Raw genomic sequence first — 6,505 nt, 5'->3', positions numbered from 1 at the left:
CGTTCCACAACCAACTAAGCTATCGCCGCTTCTGTACCTTATTAGTTATATTACTTCTGAATGCATTTTTTTTTCTAGAATAGACAGACGTCTATACACATGCGGGTGAAGTTGCTAGTAAGAGCTTGTGCATAATAAAATTACATCACTAAGTTACATTGGTAAAGTAACTGTCAACATCGTATGTAAATATTGGTTTGGCCGTCCACTCAGAGCCGTCGGGATCTCTATATCACATTACTGGAACGAAAAAGTAAATGCAAATAAAGAACTGTCATTTTGACAAACAAAAAACAGCCTATAGATTACTAATATGATAAATTTGTAGCGGCTTCGCTTGCGTCAAAAAGTTTCCCAGTATAGAAGTCCTGCTTATTATGTGCGTATTCTTTGTGAATTATCGCTTGCTTTAACGGTGAAGGAAAATATCGTGAGGAAACCTGCATACCTGAGAAATTCTCTATAGGAATTTTCGAGGGTGTGTGAAGTCTGCAAATCCGCACTGTGCCAGCGTGATGGACTAAGGCCTAATCTCTCACAGTAATAAAGGAGGCTCGTGCCCAACAGTGGGACAGTATATAATACAAGGCTGATATTATTTATATTATATTATAAGTCCTACTTGATATTTTTCCGGGTTAAAAAGCATAGCGCTCAGAAGTTCCTATTAGTGAAGAAAAAATCAAAATCAGTTTAATAGTTCCTGAGAGTAGCGAGTTTAAACAAACAAACAAATTCTTCAGCTATAACTTAGTGATGTAATTTTATTATGCAGATGCTCGTATCACTTACCATCAGGCGAACGGCAAGCTCGTCTCGTTATTCAAAGGAATAAAAAAACTTTATAACCATAAGGTCAAACAAGAAATCGGAATTTACAGGGATAAATAGTGATAATATGACAACTCAGGAAGACAATGTCTTGTACTACAATTTGTTGCCAAAACATTTTGAGTTCAAAGGTACATTAAAGTCTCTGTATCATAAAATATGACAAAAATACATTTTTTCTCATAAAACCGTAAATTTATGTTGTATCGCAAACCCATACATTAAATGATGCGGTGAGAGGTGAAATAATTCGCGCGCCGAGAGCGAAACGGACTCGTCCCGACTCCAGAGTCCCGACGCGCGGGATTTACGACCGGTCCACGCGAATGTTACACCGAAACGAACAAGTTCTTTTTTAGTTATGCTTCGTATTTTCTAGCACTCAAATTCGCAATAGATTAACTAACGCAAGATGTTCATTTATGTTATTTATGACTAATGTTAATTATGATACGACTCTTGGCGCATCTGGTCGCAAAGGTGTGGAACTTCAAATTTGTAATGTCTGAAAAGGGCTACTAAGTCAAAAGAACATAAAATGTAACAACAGCAATTATTATAGCAAATAAATAAATAAATATTCCCGAGCTTTTAAAAGTAGTTTACCCATGGCGCACGCATGGTGGCGCGCATGGTTGGGGAGTGGGCGGGCGCGGGACTATTGCTATTCGTCGACAATTTTTTTGTACATGTCACGTTTTTTTGCATCTCTGTACACCGGTACATGTAAATAAGTTTTTTTTTTAATATAGTTTGTCTTGTGTCGAATCCGCGTTGGCTGTTCATCTCAACAGCCTTGCCCCTCATCGTTAAGAAATATTCACACTAGTATGTATGGTAATCCTATATAACGTAATGGTTACATGCTCTGAATCATAGCGTCACCATCATAAGCGTTGCTGGTTACATTTAGTTTAAATAAAATATTGCGAACATTCGCTTCGGTGTAACACGCAGATGAAGGTGTGGTGAAATATATCTAATATTATTATTAATGGCACATTCAAACTCGTCGACTTAACGAATATTTAATATTACTCTCGATTTACGAATGCGACCCGACGTCGGTTGTAGCCCTTTGGATTTTATATACGTCAGTAATATTTATTGGTTCGAATCCACACACTCGCCGAGAAATGTGGTACCGAATACGAACGTATGCAGAATCGTTTTTATTTTGCTTTTGCCGAAGAATTTACTTATCTATGAGAAAGCGTGGTAACGTTGTAGAGGAACAAAAGATAGAAAATAAATTTTGCGTAGAAAACAAAAATTAAATATTCATCTGTATTTTTTTTAATTACAAAAAAAATAATAATTGTAGTATTCTATCTAGAGCCGCCGCAGGGAATGTACATAGAAATAAAACTTAGTATTGTATGTTTTGAAATGAGAATACTGATATTCGTCATATTACTAATGTTATGTAAACTTTCGGCCAGAGATCTCGGCGACTATGTACACCAAGGCAGAGGTTAACAACCATTTAGTATAAATGTATCTATTTATTATCAAACCATATTATGAACTAACATTTGAGTAGATATGATATTAAAGGTCATTACATAATTGTAAAATTGTAACATTAATATGTTTATTAACTGATAATCCTAAACATAGTTATTTCCATTTTTCCTGAAACAAGAGAATGAAGTTGTTCCTAGTTAAATTATTTTTAATAACATCACTGATGTATCTCCATTAGCCTAGAGCTATAAAGGAAAATGAGTATAGAAAGTATAGTAAAGTAAGTAGTAAGTATAGTAAATTAAAATGTACCCAAAAAAAATTTTACTTGTTTAGATTTTTTATTGGGAGATACTCGTGGCTTCAGCCACGTGACAAGGTCTTCTTATTACAAAAGTCCCTAAAATAATACACTACCAGCGCCATACATTTAAAATATCTAATTGAAAAATTTAACTATTTTCCATAAAAGTAAATTATCAGATAAAAAACCTATGTTTTAATCCTGGACATGGTCTACCCATGTGTCAAATTTCATCGAAATCCGTTCAGTAGTTTTTCTGTTTACTTCTAACAAACATTTTCACAAACCTTTGCATTATTAGCAAGATATGACGTACATTAAGATTACCTATAATTCACATGAGGTTCTATAAAGGAACATACTAGTCAACCCTAAAGCAGGGATACAAGATAATTATAAACGAAACAAAAAGGAGGCAACATACAATTACGAGGGTACAAACGACCCAGAAACAAGGGTTAGACAAACGAGCCGCATGTCGGCGCGACCGCACGTCTCCTGCACGGAATGCACTGCACGGTTGGATTTACTGCGCCATGATGGGAATTTATTAGATGCGGAACAAAAACTTGTTAGATACGGCTGTTCTATTTGATATTTATCTGATATAAGTGCTTGAGGGTTAAATGAAACTATTATTTAATGTAGAAAACGCTATGTTTTTTTTTGTAACTGACAATGGTTGATCTCATGACACGTTTGGATGATTATTTTTTTTGTAACCTGAATAGACATAGTAGCCTCTTTATTTAATAAACTAGTTGACCCGACAGACGTTGTCCCGTCTTAACTATGAATTTGCAGCGCGCATTCTGTCAATCGCTGACAGTTATTTCAAACATTTGACAGTTATATAAAATGAATAGTTTCGTTAAGTTTTCTTAAATTTTCTAATTTTCCGCGCAATTTTTTGATTTTTTTCTTTTTAAGAAATTTCTCCTGACAATAACAAACACAACAAAAAAAAATAGTGGTATCGGTCCAGCCGTTCACGCGTGATGGCATGACCAAGGGAAATAGGGATTCATTTATATATATATAGATATAATGAAATATTGTATATAAGTAACTGTTTATTGGATTAATATATTTTTACGCGCACGACAAAGTGGCCTCACCGCACCTGATGGTAAGTGGAGTGGGGTCCCATAGAATGTCGACTGACGAGAGATGATTACCTTCGGCATTTGACACAATTATGCCGGCCTGTTGGAGCCAGATATATACAGCGGATCCGTATTTGTTTTTCTCTTGCCTTTATCACCGAAAGGGTAGGCAGGTCCAACTAGGGCACCCACTTTTCGGCATGTGTGTTCCGTCCTATGATGTGATAGGGGGCGAGCCTAACACATAGAACACAAATTCCAGACTGCGGGGTGATACTGAAGAAAAAACATTATTTGACTGCCTGACCAGGGGTTAAAATCTGGGGCCTCAGAGCGATTTCGCCAATACAACTACGCCACCGAGACACTATTGTAGACAAATTTTAGTCCGAAGAACATCATCATTTCAGCCGGGAATCGTCCACTGCTGGACATAGGCCTTCCCCATTGAGCGCCACAGGGACTTGGTCTGGGCCGCCCTCATCCATCGAACTCTCGACCCTCATCAGATCGTCCATCTCGTGAGGGGCCAGCCTACGCTGCGTCTTCCGATACGTGGTCGCCACTCCAGAACTTTTCCGCAAAAAAAGAGTCGGAAGATATATTCTACCACTATAAATATGGCACACAGATCAACTCCTTGATAAGCGTATAAGATTTTCTCGCAAATTGCACAGCAATTATACACAAAGCGCTTTCACGTGAGAGAAGCTGCGAGCGAAAGCTAGTCTCATAAGAGATATAACCTCTCGGGTTTCCTCCTAACTCGCTATAATACTTGACATTTTAAGATTTCGCCATAGTTTGAGTTTGCCTTTGCGGTGGTTTGTATACTTCGTGAATTTCTGCGGTCACGTGTGTCAGTTTATGAAACATTGTTGTTAATGCCGTGTTTTTAGTGTTATAACAGGAATTATCACATCTGCCTACTAACAGTTTGAGAATTGACATTTTATATGTGTAGCCATAAAGAAAAGGCCTTTTCTAAATACATTTTTATATGAATACATAATTTTTTATACGAAAAATTTAGATATAAGTTGTTTTTTGCTGATTACGGATATGTATTTTGACAAAGCTGTTCACATATACTTTTTCATTATGATGGCAATGTAAGGAGGTCGAGAGGTAGTTTAGATTTCAACTGGCAAGATACTGTCGATAAATGAGTATATTTCAACAGATTTTTGATGGCGCTTACTGCCGTGTTTTATTAACTGGTAGAATCATACTACATAGCAGCATACATACATTCATACTGGTACATTTGCAGCCAATCCTTTCCTTTATCTAAATTAATCCTTACTTTAAGGCTCGTCACGCATCAATGATCCTTCCGAAATTGTAGTGGAAATCACTTAACACCCGATTCCGTTGCTATTTTTATGTATATGGTAAAGTGACGCCTTTGCATCTGATGGTAAGTATAGTGGGGACCAATAGAATGTCGACTGACGAGAAATGATTATCCCTCGGCAGTCGACAAAATTATGCCGGCCTGTTTTAAACGGATATACATTGGTTGATTCCGGATCGCGACAAACTTACCGCCACTATGGCGGGTTTTAACATCTTGTGTACAGTAGTCGCTATCTGGGCGGATATAAAATATATCCTACCACAAGCAAAAGTTTCTGGCCGGGGATATAATAAAAAAATCGAGGGAGCGACTTATTTTTGAAGTTTAGATGTTGCATAGATACTGTCAACTTGCTTCACCATTGCAGCAACTATTAGTGTCATAGTATAATGTTTCGCAGTAATAAGTTGACAACGTCTAGCAACGCCTTGGTGTTTGGATATTTCCTCAACAAAAGCGCCATATTTTAGTTAAAAAGCAACAGAACAGACTGGCGAAGTTTTAATAGTTCGGTGCCTTAATTTACTTTTTAATTAGTCGAAAGTTATGGTAGATAGTGCGGTCTACTCTTGATTTATTATAGTTTACGTTTCGGATAACTTTGTTGGGGTTTTCGATTATTTTCGTTGTTACTTTTGGGCGAAATACGAAAGCTGAGATAATGTGCCATGGAATATTGGGTAAGTAGATTGTGGACAGTGTCTTTCGGAAAACTTTGAGGTTGCGCTTCGTGCACTATATTTAACTATAACTTCTTAACTATGACTAGATTTTGATCACGGTTTCGTCCGCATAAAAGTTTTCCCGGGATATAAATAACCTATGTCCTAAGGTATCAAACTGTCTCTATACATAATTTCATCGAAATCATTTCGGTATCTTTGAGATAACGCGTTTAGACAGGCAAATACGGCGAGGGACTTTGTTTTAAAATAAAGATACATAAATACCTTATTTCCCTCAAAATACGTGTACCATCTTATTACCAGTTATATATCAATCAGTATATTAGAAAAATGTACAGTGGGACTGTTATTATACGAATATAGCGAGCGAAACCGCAAACGATACTTAGTATGCTAATTCTCTGCAGCAAAATCAAAAGGCCATGTACTTTATTTGCACAAAAACAAAACGTTTAATTCCGAAAAACAAAAACGAAACGCAGCCATTAAGTAAAACGAAATAATTGTTTTCTCAGAGTTTATCACTTTAATACTTATTTGCAGACCTTTTTTTATAGTTATCAAATATTTTCTCCCACAAATTAGGGTTTAAGCTTTATTACGACGGGAGGACTTAAAAATTACCATTCTTTTATAGCGGGTAGGGACGTGCTTTGTTTGTTGATTATATTTTAAACCGATTGTTATAATCGATTAATATTATTAGTCCTATATTTTAGTATGCTGTCGCAACATTAGGCTAGGCGTCACA

Source organism: Manduca sexta, chromosome 13, assembly GCF_014839805.1.
Source record: "Manduca sexta isolate Smith_Timp_Sample1 chromosome 13, JHU_Msex_v1.0, whole genome shotgun sequence".
In the NCBI taxonomy this organism is placed as follows: domain Eukaryota; kingdom Metazoa; phylum Arthropoda; class Insecta; order Lepidoptera; family Sphingidae; genus Manduca; species Manduca sexta.
This window is presented reverse-complemented; position numbering follows the sequence as displayed.